We start from the raw sequence: 18824 nt of genomic DNA, 5'->3' as shown, positions 1-18824 counted from the left end.
TTGGAACTGGTGAAAATGCTGGGACCAGCGGGCTTGTTTGGGATTGAGCTTCCTGGGTGCTTTCAGGGCTTCCAAATTTTTCCTGGTTTTTCCACACCAGGAAGGTGATTTTGTTGCCTTCCAGGAACTGTCGCCACGTTAGTAATGCCCAATGTATCCCGTATGCCTCTTTCTCCCATACGGGCCAGCACTATTCTGTTTCCGTGAGTTGCACAGGGTTGCAATACCCCATCATTATTTTCTTGTAATCGAACAGCCCCCACTGCCACATCACTTGCATCTGCCTGTATTACGAAGGGCTTGTCCATGTCTGGGTGCCTTAGTACTGGTTAGGCAGAAAAAAGTCTCTTTAATCTCTCAAACGCTGCTTGGCACTCCATTGTCCATGTTAGTTGCTGGCTATGTTTTACTGAGGATGCTCCCTTCGTTTTTAGTAAGTTAGTGAGGGGCAAGGCTATCTGGGCAAATGAGGGGATGAATTGGCGGTAAAAGTTTGCAAAGCCCAAACTTTGTAGTTGCTTTCTTGTGCAGGGTGGTGCCCAATCTAGTACTGCTCTGACCTTCTCTGAGTCCATTTCAATGCCCTGGGGGGACATGCGATAACCTAAGTAGTCTATCCTTTCTTGGTAGAATTCGCATTTTGAGAGTTTGGCATATAGGTGGGTGGCTCGCAGTTTCTTTAAAACCACTCTGATAAGGTTGACATGTTCCTCTTTTGTTTTGGTGAAGATAAGAATGTCGTCCAAGTAAACAAGGACCCCCTTAAACAGGTGCTCCCTTAGAACGTCATTGATTAATTGCATAAATACTGCAGGGCCCTCTTGTAATCCAAATGGCAAGACTTTGAATTGATAGCACCCCATGGGGCAGTTAAATGCGGTCTTCCATTCGTCCCCTTCCTTAATTCTCACGTGATAGTAAGCTTCCCTTAGGTCTAGTTTACTAAAAAAATTTCCCTTTCGAGAGGTGTGACAGCATGTCTTTCATGAGGGGCAGAGGGTATAGGTTGCTTTCACTGATTGTATTCAGGGCCCTATAATCCATGCATAAGCGTAAAGAGCCATCCTTCTTCTCTCTAAAGAGGACCGGGGCAGCCACTTTAGGCTTCGCTGGCTCAATGAAACCCCTTTCTAGGTTTTTTTAATGAATCTTTCCATTTCCTCCTTCTCCTTTGGGCTCATGGAGTATAATCTGGGTTTCAGGAGTTTTGCCCCAGGCTTGAATTCAATGGCACAGTCTGTGGGTCGGTGGGGGTGGGAGCTCATCTGCCCTCTCCTCACTGAAAACTTCAGCAAGGTGTCTGTATTCCTCTGGTATTTCTGGTGGTCCCTTTTCCTCTCCCATGGATGCTTTTTCTATTCTTGATTCTGGTAGCCCCCCTTCCGATTTTAAGTCCATAGGGTCCCCCTTCGGGAATTTGATTTCTGTCATCCTCCAATTCACCCAGAGGTTCCATTTTTTTAACCATTCCATGTCTTCCTCATGTTTGCCCAGGGAGAGGTGTATTGGTAAAGTGGCTAGGGTAGCTGGCACCCCCCCTGCTATGGATCAATCTAACTGGCCAAATGAGATTGGTTGTTCCAGTCTCCTCGACGGAATGCCCAGATTCCCCACTAGTGCTGGGTTAATGAGGCAGCGGGTGCAGCCAGAGTCTATTAAGGCTTTCACCTTCACGGCTTCAGGCATGGGGGGAATTAATATAGTCACTGTCTTGAAGATGGGTGTGATGCGTCCACTTACCAGGGGTTCACCTTCCGAGCTGTCATCAGGCATACACCGGCCCTGCAGTGTAGGCTGGAGTTCTTTCCCCCTGATGAGCAGAGGTGGGGGGGGGTTCCACAATTTCCATCATTCTCATGGCATTTTCTTTTGGCTTAGCTGAAGACTTTCTGGATTTGCTGATCGGGGATCTGTCTGGGTTGTGCTGGGGGGCTTTGGAGTGGCATTCTATAGCTCGATGCCCTTCTCTTCCACACTTGAAACACCCCATTTGCTTCTTGGCTGTAACCAATGGTTTCACTGGTTCATGTGTCAACTCAGGCCAGGAGCAGCTCCATTGTTTTCCTCGGTGGTGTCTCTTCAATATGTCTATCTCTGCTTCCTCTGCCAAGACGTACCATTCCTCAAGTTGGTGTGAGTTTCCTCGGGGTAGGCAAATGTCATATAGCTCATAATTTAGTCCATCCTTGAAATGGCTAAGGAGGATGTCTTCTGGCCAGTTCAGTTTTCTGGCAATGGCCCAGAATTCTTGCATATATTTAGCCACCGGGCGTTTGCCTTGCCTCATCGTTTTTATCCTTTCGCGGGCTTTGCGATAAGCCAGGGGGTCTTCAAATCGCCTTCTCAGAGAGGACATGAAACGGTTGAAGTCATTGAGCTCTGGGGCATTGGAGTCATGCAAGTTCATCACCCAATCTGCAGCTGGTCCGTCCAGGGCAGATTGCATGATCTGGATGCAGGCTTTGTCGCTGGGGATGTCCTGCCCGTATTCCTCCATGTAGCTGAGGACTTGGTTTAGGAAAAATCCCAAGCATGTTGGCTCCCCTTTGAATTTCACCTCCAACAGCAGACATCTTGGAATGGATCGGTGCCTCCATTGTTGGTGATAGTGTCTTCTGTCCAGATCGCCATCTGTGGTTCGGCAGGGGGTGGGGACTATTTATTTTCAGTGTTTATATTTATTTTCAGTGTTTATATGCCGCCCAATCCCAAAGGACTCAGGACTATTGGATCAGCAGATGTCCCCGGGGCTGCAGGTTCCATTTCTCTCTCGGTATCTCTCCCTTTGCGGCTCCAGGAGCTGGGGCAGCAGTAGGGCTAGGATTCTCTTCTCCTAGGGAGCTGAGAGTTCTCTTCATCAGGTCAATAGCTTTGTCTAGGATCCACTCCGAGTACGGTGCCCAGCTTTCTCTCTCTTCACTTGCATGCAGGGATTTCTCCATCTCCTGCTTCCATTCTGGTTGCTTGGCCTCCCATCTCAGGGTCACCTTTCTTGATTTCTTTCCCCACTCACTTTTCTTCCCAATGCCCATTGGCCAGTGAGGCTTGTGGTCCCGTGTCTCCATCACTTCTTCTCCTGAGGAATCTGATCTCTCGGATCCTGACATCCAGCAAGGTTCCAGTCGGGGCAGTGGCTCTCTTTCCGGGGAGTTTTCCCCCTTTCTTGCTCCATTGTCTGACATGGTAATCTTTTGCAAAATCTCTCGGCAAGGGTCTCCCTTCCAGGTGGATTAACTTTGCAAGTCCTGTCTAATGTAAGGACCCACCCCACTTTGCATCTTAAAAAGACAGAACTCTTGGAATAGTTCTTCCAACAGGCATCCTTTATTATGAGAAAATGGTTGCAAGCGTTCTAGACAGGATTTGGGGTCCAAGCTCTCCCATTCAAGGTTTTAAGGGGTTCCCCAATAGCCCCACCCAATCACCCCCTTCTTCCAGTGACAGTCTCAGGCATTACACTCCCACCCCCTTTTCTTTATTGGCGGCTGGATGGAGACTTCAGAGAGAACTACATGAAAGGTAATAGCCCCATTGTTATGGTTAGTCCTTTTGGTGATATCCACATCCAGTTCCTTTGAAGTGTACTGAAGGAAGTAAGGGCCATAAAGCCCCTTTGTTCACCCCCTTCCCTTCATCATATGACAGAATCCAGAGAAGGCAGAAATGGGGTTTTCTATAGTTGATAACTAGAGATGAAATATAATTGGATTCTGACAGATTAAGAAAGATACTGGGCAAAGAAAAAGACTAAAGTGGAAACCAAGAAAATAGATGATGGGACTTATCAGAGAGAATACTTTAAAAAGAAACATTTGTTTGAATATAGTTAAAGTAATAGAAAAGTTTTGGAATATATATGTCATTCTAAGAGGGATGAATTCCCTAAATAATATAGTATGCCTTTCCCTTTTTTGTTCTCTTTCTTGATATAAGTAATATAAAAAAGTTGAAAGACTTAGATAAAGGAAATGTTTTAGATATTTAAATGTGATTGAATTTAAGAAAATTGTAATGAATAAAAAATGTTTTGAATAAGAGTTAAAGAATTAGATGACTAGATGTATTAAGTGGAATGTTTAAAGATTAAACATATTTTTAATTATAGTTACAAAGAATAAGAAATTTAGGAAATAAATATATATTAGCTTAGGAGGGATATATATTTTAAGTAGTATGTTATTTTTTATGTTTCTTTACTCTTGCTCTCCTTTCTGTTTTTTTCATTGTTTTATCTATTCCTTAAGAAATGTAAAAGTGCGAGATGGTTCATATGGAAAAATAGAGTTAAATTTTTAAATGTAATTAATTTTTGAGAAAATCTTAACTAGTAAGAATACCTAGAATTTGGTGGGAGAAACAAATTAAAATAAGGACTGTAACAGGATCTATGATAAGGCAACCAGAATGATTGGATAGAAAAGAAATATTATATTGATGTGATTCTTATTTTTAGGAATATTGGGGAAAATATATATTTAATTGTTATCTATCAAAACAATAATTTTATTAACTCAATATTTGCAAAAAAAGATATTTTGGGAAAAGAAGAAATCAACTAGAAATATTATATGGATTATGGATTATAGAAATCAATTGTTAATGATTGTTTTAGAAATGTAATCCAAACAACACACTGTTCACCAATTATTAAGTGATTTATGTTTAAAAAGAAAATTAATAAAATATATTACAAAAAAAGAAGAGGCTAGACAATCATTTGTCTCAGATGGTATAGGATAGGTTCTCCTGCATGAGCAGGGGGCTGGACTAGAAGACCTCCAAGGTCCCTTCCAGCTCTATTCTGTTCTGTTCTGTTCTGTTCTGTTCCGTTCCGTTCCGTTCCATTCCATTCCATTCCATTCCATTCTATTCTATTCTATTCTATTCTATCTCAGTGTCCTAGTGCAGGGCTTTTCAACCAGTGGTACCCATACCACTTGTGGTACTTTGCCACATGGCAAGTGGTACATGATTGCTAGTCAAGTGTAGCAGGGGAAAGGAATGAGCCGAAGCGAGCCAAGCCTGAAGGAGAGGCAGTTGCAGCTGCAGAACTATCTGGGCTCAGCAGAAGCCCCACCAGCCGACAGGGCTCCAGCTGATTGGCTCCAGCTGATTGGAACTTCCAGAAACAGCTGGGAGCTGGAGGTGAACTGAAGAAAAGGGTAGGGGGAGAGGAGAGACTATAAAAGAATGTGGTTTGGGTGGGGGAAGGGGTAAAAAGACAACAGGAAAGGTTTAGTCCCTTTAAACAAATGTAATTAGTTTTATCTCCTTTAATTGAGTTTGTCTGTGAGTTTTAGAAAGTTTTCTTTGAAGGTAAACAGGCTTAATTTAAAGCTAAAGCTTTTCGCAATTGCCAGAACCTTTCAGTCTAGAATTGTAACATTGTGACAAGTGATACGCCTGAGGCAGCTTAAAGAGAAAAAAAAAACCCAGCAGAAGGGTATCAATAAATTTATATGGGCTGGGAAGAAACCAAGGGTGAAGTTTAAGATTTTGCAAGATGCTTGAGAAAGAGGAGGGCTTAAAGCACCTAATTTGAAATTATATTATGATGCAGCCACATTAACTTTGATAAGTGATTGGCTTAATTTAACAAATAAAAATATTCTTTCTCTTGAAGCGTGGGATTTATTATACGGTTGGCATGCATATTTAATTTTTAATAAGAAACTAGATCGGGCTTTTAAATCGCATATTTTAAGAAGTGCCCTACTTCGAGTCTGGAAGAAATATTATGATAGGTTAAATTATAAAATACCTATTTGGGGGATTCCTGGGTATGTAATTGAGGGGATTTCTAAGGGGATGAATTTTGAAAAAATTTCGTATAAAGAATTACTTATTTATTTGGGTAATGACTGGCAATTAAAATCTTTAGATGTATTAAGGCAAGAAAATATTTTACAGTCATGGTTTCAGTATTTACAAATAGTGGATAGGTGGACTTTAGATAAGAAAGTTGGAATAACATTAGGAGATGAAAATTTGGTAATTCATATTAAAGACCAGAATAAGGCTCACATAAAAAGAATTTATAATGTGTTAATAGAATTGGATTCGGAAACGGAATTGGTTAAAGATTGTATGGTTAAATGGGCTCAGAATATCCAGGAACCGATCCCATTGGATTTATGGGAGATAATTTGGATTAGAAATATTAAATTTACACAGGCTCAAAATTTAAGGGAAAATTTTTATAAAATGTTTTATAGGTGGCATTTGAATCCTAAAAAGTTGTCTTGTATGTATTCTAATTTACGGCCTAAATGTTGGAGATGTGGTAGTTCTGATGCAACTTACTTTCATGTTTGGTGGACTTGTAAAAATATTAAGGCTTTTTGGATTATGATTTGGTGGAACATTCAAAATATTTTTAAAAGGAAGATAAAGTTTACTCCTCAACTATTTTATTAGGGATTTTTGAGGATTTTGATGTCAAAGAAACTATTTTAATGTTGAATTTAATTACAGCAGCAAGGCTATTGATAGGTCAATATTGGAAGAAAGATTCGTTGCCTACAATAGAAGAATGGACACAAGGTTTCTAATTTAGCAGAAATGGCTAAAATTTCTGCTTATTTAAAGGATCATACACAAGAAAGATATATTATGGTATGGAGAAAATGGATAGATTATATTCAGATTAAATATGGAACTAAAAAGTTCCATTTATTTTATGATTAAATTTTAATATAATAAGTATTATTAATAGCATTAATAGTAAAAAGTTCCATTTATTTTATGATTAAATTTTAATATTATAAGTATTAATAGTATTAATAGGAATTATTTAGTTTATTTATTGTTATTATGGTTTTTTATAATAATTGTTTAAAAATGGATTTGTTTATAATATGTTATTAAGGTTTAAAGGGAGTTAAGGGTCAAGTATGAATTTAGTTGTTGTATAAATTGTTAAATTTAATTAGATTATGTTTAATATGTTTGTAAGAACCCTGTACTTGGCTCTGGGAAGTGGGGGGGGGTAGGAGGGATGGGTGGGTTAGTGGGTTTATTCTGTTAATTGTTAATAAAACTTTTTAAATAAAAAAAAGAGAAAAAACCCCAGAATTTGTATTTCTTTATTTTCTTGCTTTGCACTTGATTCCTGTGTCTTTAAGGGTACAGGGAAGGGATTGCGGGGGGGGGGGAGCATTCTTACTACACTGTGGAAGAGCTCAGAAGGGCAAACCAGCTAGCTCAGGAGTCTACAAACTTAGCAACTTTAAGCCTTGTGGACTTCAACTCCCAAAATTCCTCAACCAGCCATGAGGGCTGAGGAATTCTGGGAGTTGAAGTCCACAAGTCTTAAAAGTGCCAAGTTTGAAGACCCCTGAACTAGCTGGTAGCTGTGCATATTAATAAACATGGATAAATTCATCATACATTTGTCAGTGCAAAAGGAAAGTGATTCAGGAAAGGAACAGTCACTGAAGAAATTAAAAAAATTTTCTACAGTTTATAATATTTTATTAGATTATAGAATAAAATACAAAAATACAAAAGCAAATAGTAGGACACAGTGGGGAAGAAAAAGGGGGGAAAGTGAGGGGAGAAGGGAAAAAGAACATACTTCCTCTGTTGCAGTAGAAGGAAGCATTAATATTGAATCTCAACTTTTTACTTTACCATAATATTATATAGCCATTTCTATAAAAACAAGTGAATCTAATCAGTAAAACCCCAAATCCCCCCCCCTTTTTTTAGTCATCAAATTTTTGACACCTTGCTACGCACTGCTGGTACTCAAATATTGTCATGTCCTAAAAGTGGTACAATCTGTGAAAAGGTTGAAAAGCCCTGTCCTAGTGGATAATCACTTAAATATGCACTGTGCTGCAGCTGCCAAAAAAGCCAACACAGTGCTAGGCTGCATTAACAGAGGGATAAAATCAAGATAATGTGAAGTGTTAATACCACTTTATAACACTTTGGTAATGCCATACTTGGAATACTGCATCCAGTTTTGGTCACCATGATTTAAAAAAGATGTTGAGACTCTAGAAAGAGTGCAGAAAAGAGCAACAATGATGATTAGGGGACTGGAGGCTAAAACATATAAAGAATGGTTGCTGGAATTGGGTATGTCTAGTTTAATAAAAAGGACTAGGGGTGACATGATAGCAGTGTTCCAATATGTAAGGGGCTGCCAGATAAAAGAGGGAGTCAAGCTATTCTCCAAAGCACCTGAAGGCAGGACAAGAAGCAACGGATGGAAATTAAAAAGAGAAGCAACCTAGAACTAAGGAGAAATTTCCTGACAGTGAGAACAATTAACCAGTGGAATGGCTTGCTACAGAAGTTATGGGTGCCCCATCAATGGAGGTTTTCAAGAAGAGACTGGACAGCCATTTGTTTAAAATTATATAGGGCTTCCTGCCTGAAGACCTCCAAGGTCTCTTCCAACTCTATTATTGTTGTTGTTGTTGTTGTTGTTGTTATCATCATCATCATCGCAGGAAAAGGTAGGGTATTTCTTTTTGGGACTACAAGCCAGGTATTTTAGGATGAAGAGCCACATCTAGCCTATAGGCTGTAGGTTTCTGACCTTTGCATTAAGAAAGAGATGAGGCTGAAGGGATGTGATTTTGCAATCATGAACTGAAGACTTGTGGCATTTTTGTATTCATACTCGAAAGAAACAAGGCATTCATTTGCAGAAAATGCATGTTTGTAGGGATATTTGAAAGAAAAAAAGTCAAAGAATTAAAGCAGTGAGTGGCCATATTTATGCTAAGGTCAAATAAACAGAAGATGATAGAAGTAACTTTTTATAAAGAATAGAATCCCTAAACGAAAACTAATCTTGGTGAACAAGAATGAAAACCTGAAATAAAATATACCGAATATATCCTCCACTGGTACAATTTGAAAAGATCTTGAGGCAATCATAGAAAACAACAGAGTCTAAATATTTGAGGGGGCGGAGAAAGAAACACTCTTGAATATGAGTATGGTTATTTGAAAAGCAGAGAGAGGATACAGTTTTGGCTGTAAAAACAAAACAACAACAGCAAAATCAAGATATTTGCTGTCTTATTTCCATGGAAACTAAACAAACATATGCTAACTAGACTCATTAACTTGTGTAATGATATTAAAGAAACCAAAGCTGGCTATAACTGAATGCCTACTAAGGGTTAAATAAAAGTTAATAACAAAATGATAGGATAGAATCCACAGCAGAATGAGGCTATAATGGATGAATGTTCTTGGAAACAGAGATAATAAAATTATAATTGCAAACAATTTCACAGAAAATCCAACAGAACATAGCAGAAAAAATAATAATTTAGCGAAATAACAACATATCATCCAAACAATCAAAAGAACATATATAAGAAGTGAAAGTGAAAAAAGGACACATCACCAAAAAGGACACATCATCACAAGAAGAGAGTTTAGAACTATAAAGATTTTATGAGCAAAATAAGATCTTAGAATGAACTGAATTGGTAAAAAGTACTAAGAATAAAAAAGTGAGGTATACCTTCAAATGTATTAAAAAGAAAAGGAATAAGAAGAGGATATATTCATTGCTTAGTCAAGGTTGCAAAATGCTAATAGAAAGAAAGAAAAAGCAACTATTCAACTCTTATTTTGTCTTGTTTTTTCAAGAGAGTATTGGTAGAGCATTAGCAGAGATGAAGGGACAGGACTAAAATCTGAAATTGATAGAAACATAATTGAGGAATATATATATATATATATATATATATATATATATATATATATATATACACATATACATACATACATACATATATATATATATATAGTTTTCTGAGGTTTTCGCGGGTGTTTGTATGTAGGTCTTTGGTTGTTCGGGTTTTCTCCCGCGTAAAATTGGAAGTGTCTTGGCGACGTTTCGACGAAGTCCCATTCGTCATCTTCAGGCTGGTGTCTTCAGCTTGCTGCTCGAAGCACGAAGCTGAAAACACCAGCCTGAAGATGACGAATGGGACTTCGTCGAAACGTCGCCAAGACACTTCCAATTTTACGTGGGAGAAAACCCGAACAACCAAAGACCTACATACAATACACTGAATAAATATCAATATATATATATATATATATATATATAGATATATATTATATATATATATATATATATATATATATATATATATATATATATATATATATATATATATATATTTTCTGAGGTTTTCGCGGGTGTTTGTATGTAGGTCTTTGGTTGTTCGGGTTTTCTCCCGCGTAAAATTGGAAGTGTCTTGCTGCTCGAAGCACAAAGCTGAAAACACCAGCCTGAAGATGACGAATGGGACTTCGTCAAAACATCGCCAAGACACTTCCAATTTTACGCGGGAGAAAACCCGAACAACCAAAGACATATATATATATTCAAAAGATAAAAACGAGCACCAGGAGGTAAAACAATTAAATGTTTAATAAATAGATAACCTAGCTTTCGATGGCTGTAATATATATATTATATATATATTATTTGTTGGGTGGAGCACCTGGTCTACCAAATATAAATCAGTCTGTTCTGTGTTTCGCTCCAATCTAGGAGCATGTTTTGCAGGCAGACTTCACATACTGTGAACACTATAAATTCAAAATTGTTGTGGCTGACAAAGAGTTAGTGGGAGACTAGTATAGCTATTTCAGGCTCATTTGCCCTCATCAGGTAGTCACACCCTTCAGGGATTCGAACCTGGGCAGCTTGCATGTTAGGTAGCTGTACTACCCTTTTGAGCCACAGGTTCCCCCTTACTCCTGTCAGCAGAAACCAGAGAGGATATATATCTTATCTGTTGGGTGAGACTCAATGGAGTCTCAGAAGCAACTGCCAGGATTCTTGCCCCGTACAACATCAACATCGCACAGAAACACAACCAAACATTACATTCCAAGCTGATGCGACCCAAAGAACTGTTACCAACCAGTGATTTGTCCTCCATTGTACACAAAATCAACTGCAACACATGCCAATGTAACTACATTGGAGAAACATCAAAAAGACTTAAAACTAGAATACACAAGCATATTCTAGCAGTAAAAAGAGCAGAACAATGCTCCCAAGTCTGGACCCATATAGCTGAACATGGCCACACTTTCAACTTTAAAGGAGCAAAAGATTCCACCAAAGCAGGCCATCTTTTCAAAGAAGCTTGGTTTTCTGACTGTCATTCTATTAAGAGACACATCGACCTACTACCACCTTACCAAACCCTAAAAAGACATTTACAACAACACAAAATACCTAAACACTTCAATTCAACCAACAACAACACAAAAACACCACCCCACCCACATACCAAACCCCAAACCAACACAACAGGCATCCTTTCATCAAACATAAATAAAGAACACAACTCTAACACAACCATGATAACTCACACAACCAATACACCACCTGATGATATTCTCACACACAGAAACAATACCTCTGACCAAAACATCCATGACACAAACATCCAAAACACAAATCCTACAACCTCACAAGACACTCACACACAACAAACATACACACACAACACCTGAGTAACAACAGAATATTAAAACCAAGACCCCTATAATAAAACATGACTTATCACATTCAATGGAACAAGCTGTTACAGCCCAATTCCAAAATCCCATAAAACCACCCACAACTGACAAACATAACAACCACACACAAACATTCCAAACGATTATACCCAACAAGACATACACACACAGCAACCTTACACTAAAGAAACTATACAATCCAAAAGATTGACTCCTATAACAGTGACGATTTCACAACATCCCAAAAAAGGGGGAGCGAGGGCAGGCAAACCTCTTACATGCCCTACGAGGGCATCTGCTTTCTCTCCCTGCAGATCCAGTCCCACAGCATCTGCATGCGAGAGTGCAAGATGAACATCCAAGCTGCACTTCACAGAAGGAATCTAGCTGGCACAAGACTTCACGTGGAGCCCTGAGAACCTTGCGCTGAACAGCTGATAGGCGCGAAGGAGCTTAAGCACCTAACAGCTGATTGGCATGACTTTTGAATCTCATCGGGAGAGTGACTGCTGTATACTTGCTCTTATCAATGTGATTTTTGTGAACGAGCTTCTTAAGCATGCTATGTGCACATGCCACACTGTAACCATTTTTAACTGTTATGTAAATTTATGCATATGCTCCTTTTGTCATTTAGCCCTTTGCTCTGATGATGTTAACAGGTTGTTAACGAAAGCTCAGCAATTAAAAAAAGCCTTTTGCCTTACATCCCAGAGTTCATTGTTTTTTTTATTTTATTGACTTTAAATACACACCCACAGAGAGAGAGAGAGAGAGTGCTTTGAATTAGTTTATATGCACAGGATAAATGAATTACATCATAAGCGTCTGAAGGAACTTGGTGACACATATTGTCAGGTCCGTTTGGAATGCTGCCATAAGAAAGGGGAGGGGGAGCACGAATGGGTGTCAATTGAAGATGTTTCTGTATTGCTAACATTTGTTTATACTTTTGCTTTGATGTATTCAGATGGGAATTAAGGAAGGGGAAATTAGAGAAGAGGAAATGCCCTCAAAGCCATCTGTGATCATTCCTGCTGATCAGCACCTGGGAAAACAGTCGCTTATCACCTTTTTGACTCAAAGTTCTCATAACATCTTTGCGCCAGTGGATTGGCTCCTGATAGACTATGGAAATGAGGTAGGGCTGATAAAACAGGGCTTTTAGCTTAATGCTTTTGTGCAAGAACCTCAGATTCTGCCTTTTTAGTCTGCAATTACTTTCTCTTAGTAAAAGATCCTCTTTGAAACAATGCTTATTTCCTGAGCTGTGCTGTCCTGGGGGAATAGGTGAAGCAGGTCCTTACATTAGGCAGAATTAGGCTTTGACAACTTAGTTTCATGGACAATCTCAATGGTGCAGTTGATGGGTTGGTTAGGGGGGAATTCATCTGACCCACATTCGCTAAATATAACTTTTAACTCCTGGTGTTCTTTTGGTATTTCTGGCACTTGCTCTCCCCTCGCAGTCACTGCCATTTCCTGGTGGGATCTCCTTCAAAGAGAGGTATGATGCTCAGTGCCCAGTGGGATTTTTACTATCTGGGATATTGAATCTCCCATGAAGGGATCAAAATTGACCCAGAGAAGGTGTGGGTGTAGTGGAATGGGCACCTGACCAAACCAGGAAACAGCTACAAAGCTTCCTGGTATTGGCTAATTTTTACCAGTTGTTCATCCCTTCATTTGCTCAAATAACCTTCCCCATCATCAACTTGCTAAAAACAAAAGGAGGGGTTGGACAAACCAAACTCCATGGATTATGGAATGCAAGGCGGCATTGAAATGCTTAAAAGATTGTTTTCTGCTGAGCCAGTGCTGAAACACCCAGACCTTTTTGTCATCCAAGTGGATGCCAGTGATGTAGCAGTGAGGATTGTCCTGTAGCAAAAGAATGAGGAAGGAAACCTGCAACCATGTGCATACACATCATGGAAGCTGACCAAAACAGAGTAATAGTGGGCAGTGTGGGAAAAGGAGGCTTTTACAGATAGATGGGTTCTCCTTACTTGGAGGCACTTCTTAGAAGATAGCAAAATCCCATTCCAGCTCTGGACTGATCACAAAAACCTGGAAGCTCTGAAACAACCTCCCCTCCCCTGGAAATGATCTCCAAAGCAACCACTGTGTGCTCAATACTTCCACCATTTCAACTTCACCCTGTGCTACCTACCAGGGGGAAAACATCTTGGCTGATGCTCTATTAAGAATGCTGTAATACAACAGTTCCAGGGCAGAAATAATAAAGCCCCTTCTTCCTGTAAATCAGCTGGTGGCCCACCAGAGCACAGCACAAATGGAAAACATCCAAGGACAATGTTATTGCAGGCAAATTTAAAAAATCCTTGGAAACAGACAAATGGTTCTGCAGCCACAAACATCTTTGCTCTGTGCAGGATGTACTGGCATGGGTAGATGGAAAACAATATGTTACAGCTAACCAAAGACTAAGTACTATGAAAACATGCCACAATTTGAAAGTAGTGGGACATTTTGGGTATGTGAATACCTTACACATCCTCAAAAGGCAGTTCTGGTGGCCCTCACTCAAAAAAAGACATTGAAAGTTATGTTCCAGCTGCCCCATCTGTGTTTCAGCAAAATGGAGGCAGGGAAAAATGCCTGGGCTACTTCAAACAGTAGCACCCCGGAGAGAGATTTCCATGGATTTTATTGTGGAGCTCCCCAAAAGCTTGGGAAACACTGTAAATTGGGTTGTGATTGACTTATTCTCCATGCAAGTCCACTTTATTCCTTGCCAGAAAATTCCCACAGCTAAAGCATTGGCAAAGAAGTTCCTACATCACATCGACCACCTACATGGGGCACCACAATATATTATTTCAGACAGGGTGGCCCAATTCATGTTTAAGTTCTGGAGAGCTTCTCTGGACCTCTTAGGAACTGACCAAGGCCTCAATTCTAGTCACCAACTCAAACAAATGGCAAGACAGAATGATCCACCTCAGTACTAGAACAATACCTGTGCTGTTTTATTAACTATGAACAAGATGACTGGATGGACCTCTTGCCATTTGCTGAAGTAGCTTATAATAACGCTGTGCATACCAGCACAGGCTTCACACCATTTAAAATGGCAATTGGGCAAGATATTAACCCAATGCCTGAATTACCAGCCCAGGAACCCACAATCCCCTCTTTAAAAGAGTGGATTAATCAATTGAAAAACACATGGCCTGTAGTGTGTAACACCTTGGCAGATACCCAGCCAGCTTACAAACTGACAAAAAAAGAGTAGAACCCAAACCATTCCACATTGGGGACCGTGTATACCTGTCCACCCAGTTCCTACAGTCCTTACAACCCTCAAATAAATTAGATCCAAAATAAATAGAGCCTTTCCCTATAAAGTGAATTATTAACCCAGTCACCGTAGAATTAGAATTACCAAAATCATTAAGAAAATTCCACCCAATATTCCACTGCAGCTCCTTAAACCAGAAGTGATTTTGCTCTTAAGGTCGGCACCCCTCCCAGTCCCTAAGCCTATTATGGTGGAGTGACTACAGCATTTTGAGATCAAGGAGATCCTAGACTCACGCACACATCAGGAGTCACCCAGTATCTAGTAACATGGAAAGATTGCCCTGGGACTAAACTGGAATGGATGCAAAAGAAACATGTAAAAGCCCCTAGACCAGGGATGTCAAACTGCTGGCCTGCAGGCTAGTTGCATCATGCAGAGGCCACACCCATCCCAGCTCCAACAATGTGAAAAAAGTCACAATACATTGTAACACATCACATGATGCAGTAAGTTTGACATCTGTGCCCTAGACTAATTCAACACTTTATGACCACTCCCCAATAAGTCTAAATGAATACCTAACCACTGTTTATTTCCTTCTTTGTTATTTTACTCTTCTCCAGGTGGATCTTCCTTTTTTAGGGGGGCAGGATGTCAGATCCCTTTGGAACACTACCATAAGATGTTTCTGTATTAGTAGCATTTGTTTCTACTTTTGCTTTGATATAGTCACATGGGAATTAGGAAGGAGGGAATTAAGGAAGAGAAAATGCCCTTGAGTCCCTCTGTGCTCCCTCCTACTGACCAGTTCCTGGGAAAACAGTCACTTATTACCTTTTCAACTTGAAGTTCTCATAACATCTTTGCGTCTGCAAATTGGCTCCTTTTTAAACAAGTTTTATTGGTTTTTTTAATTTTTATATCAAAGTGCTTAAGAAACAATGTGGTGATGGGGAAATCAATCATCCAAAAATAAAATCATACATATATAACTCAGGTTAATTCATTAAAAGTTCCCTCTCTATTTCCCTCGTGTAATATAACATATTCAAATTAATACATTACTAAATAAAATTAAATCAATCAAAACAGTCATCAATAACATTTCATCTATAAAAGTCCAAATCCTGTTTTTAAAGCTTTACTAGTTTAGTGTCACCATATTCCAATTTAACCTTGAATAAACATATTATTAACACTTCAGGAATCCCTCATTTCCCTTTTTTCCTAACATAATAATTATATCTAAAATGCATATATTATTGCAACAATAGGATTCTTATAATTTCCACTTATATTCTATTTCTTACTCTAATAAGTAATTTATTAATACCATTTCTTCTCTTGTCACAATTCCCTCTTACGGAATAGTTATCCTACCTAAAATAAAAATATTAATCCGAAAAATACATTTCTACTCTATTTTAGATATATATTCTATCAATAAAATCTATGTCTATAACAAATCTTTTTAACCCATTAGATAACCCAATAATTATCATATCTAAAACAAACATATTATTACAAAAGATATCTTCTTCTTGAATTCACATACTCCGTTAATTATTAAATCAGTCAAAAATCTCTAAAACCGACTTCCGGTGGTGACGGCCAAGCCGATGGCGGCTTTTTTCAGCCGTCCGCCCTGAGATGTGTCAAAGTCAGCTGAGACAGCGAGCAACAGCTGTCTCACAGCTTCAAACCTCTCTCCCCGGGTGAAGGGGAGGAGGTGAGATTTCCTCAGTTAGTGGTAGAGCTCCCCGAGAACCCAAAGCTTTCTTTTTGGTGGTCAGAGGGTGAGAGCTCCCACGGAGTCTTAGGTGTCCTCCACATTCCAGGATGCCTTTGCCCTGATTTTTATCCAGGGCAAAGCTAGATGCTGCTTCCACATCTGCACTTAAAATGAATTTGTGAGTAAAATTTAAAGCAGACAGAGCTAACCAGGAGAGATTAAAATGGTGATTATTTCGAGACTTTAACTCTGGAAAAGAATTTATCTTTTCCTCTTTTTTTTTCAATTAAGAGTGGTGAAAAATAGCACTGAGATGTTGATTCTTTGAGTGAAAGGACCGGAACTCCTATTTGAAACAATGTAACAGATTTTGTATTTATATAAAATGCAAGAATCTTCTTTTTTCTTTTAAGGGGGCTTTTGTCTTTTTTCCTCCCGTTTTTTTGGTATTTGTTGATTTTATAAGATTTTAGCAGACTTTTTAACAAGTGGTCTTAAAAATAAAATGGCTTCAAAGCGTCTCGGAGCTTCTATTGTTTCTAAAGCCTCGATCTTCCCGGTAATGCAGACAGCTCAGCAAGCTAAGTTTAAGTTACCACCACCTTCTCCATCATTACCAGCATCTATACTTAAAGATTTACAGAAGGCCTTGGGAAATAAGGCAAGACAGATTAAAGAAGAGATGAAGGAATTTCTTGAAAATAAAATTAGGGAATTGAGAGAGGACAATGCGTTTGCATTTCAAAAGTTTGTTGGTCATATAGATCAAATGGATGATTGTATTGATGATGTTGTGGAAAATTTTGAAAAACTGGAAGATCGAATTGATAAAGTAGAAAACAAGGCGGAAATAATACTGGATGAAATTACTATGTTACAATATAGAGACATGGAATTTGCTTTAAGAATAAGGGGAATGAAGGAAAACACACAAGAGGATTTGAGACAAGTGGTGGTAAAAGATATAGCTTTCATTTTGGGGGCTGAGCCTGAAGAAATACTGGGAGAGACGGAAAAAGTTTTTAGGGTTAATTCGAGGGATGCAAAGCAGAGGAATTTGCCACGAGACGTGGTTATTTATTTTTCTAGAAGATCACTTCGTAATGAAATTTTACAGGCTTTTTATAAGCAGAGATTTCAAATTGCAGTTCAAGATGTTATAATTTTAAAAGAAATACCTTCAAAAATTCTTAGAAAAAGAAAGCATTTTGGGTTTTTTTTGGGCTGATGAGCTCAAAAAATGACAGATCCGGTTCAGATGGGAGATACCGGCTGGAATAGCGGTGAATTATGCGGGGATATATCATAGACTTAACACAATTTCAAAGGCGAAAGATTTTTACACTTCCGTTTTGAAGACGGGCTTTCCATCATCTTTACGACCTGAGATTACAAAAGAAAAGTCGGAAGGGCAGCCGGTTGAAGGTGCTATGTTATTGGATGTAGGAGACATACAGGCTGAACCTCTGCAGCAGTCTCTTGTGACAGAAGATCTTTTAAAGAAACTGAGAATGACTCGTGCAGCCTACAGATGTAAAGTAAAAGAACAGCAGAAGGCGGATATTGGAATAAAGAAAAAGAACAATAAATAGTATGTTTTAAAGGAATAGTGAATTATTTGTGTAGTATGTAGATGTAAAGAAAAAGAATAATAGAAGGTGACGATTTAGTGGAATAGTTTAAAAATTTGGGAGTATATATATATATATTATAAATTTTTTAATTTAAAGTGTATAAAAATAATTATGAGATATTATGGGTAAATGTGTAAAAGAATTTAAATTCTAATGATCTCTGTTGGTGAGAATTTTAGTGATTAAGATGAATGGTTTGTTGAAACTTTTTAAGCAGGAGGGTATTAATAGATTTACTTAGGGGTGGGGAAAAAAACAAATAGCCAAGTTTATCAAATGTAAGTTTGTTGGTTGGGTTATATTGGAAGGAAAATTTTGTGTTTATTATGGATGAATGGTTGTTTAAAAGAAATATACACCTCAGCATGGAGAAGATGGATAAATTACATGTAGAGTATATAGAGTTGATATGGGATTAAAAAGTATTATTTAGATTATGAATAATTTTTAGTTCTTTAATTTGGGTTCAATATGGTTGAATTTATATTATTTTTAGTATTATGGTTTAATTATATTATTATTTTTGTTTTTAATTTGTTAATACTTGTTTTGAAAAGGAGTTAAAGTGTGTTATGGATTTGATTGATAGTATAGTTGGGTTATGTTAGTTAGATTATGCTTGTTTATTTTTTACCCTGTAATCAGCTCTGGGAAGTGGGGGAGGGGGGGA

At 38.5% G+C, this 18824-nt stretch overlaps 1 protein-coding gene across 3 annotated transcripts in view; it reads right to left on the bottom strand.

Moving 5' to 3' along the window:
- The window catches only part of SPATA48 (spermatogenesis associated 48), a 165174-nt gene that overhangs the window by 108558 nt on the left and 37792 nt on the right, over positions 1 to 18824 (bottom strand). The window lies entirely within an intron of this gene.

Source organism: Crotalus tigris, unplaced genomic scaffold (genome assembly GCF_016545835.1).
Source record: "Crotalus tigris isolate CLP2741 ecotype Arizona unplaced genomic scaffold, ASM1654583v1 scf7180000017666.379230911805:20528666, whole genome shotgun sequence".
Classification (NCBI taxonomy): Eukaryota; Metazoa; Chordata; class Lepidosauria; order Squamata; family Viperidae; genus Crotalus; species Crotalus tigris.
Note: the sequence above shows the minus strand (reverse complement) of the source record. Positions and strands in the feature narration are given on the sequence as shown.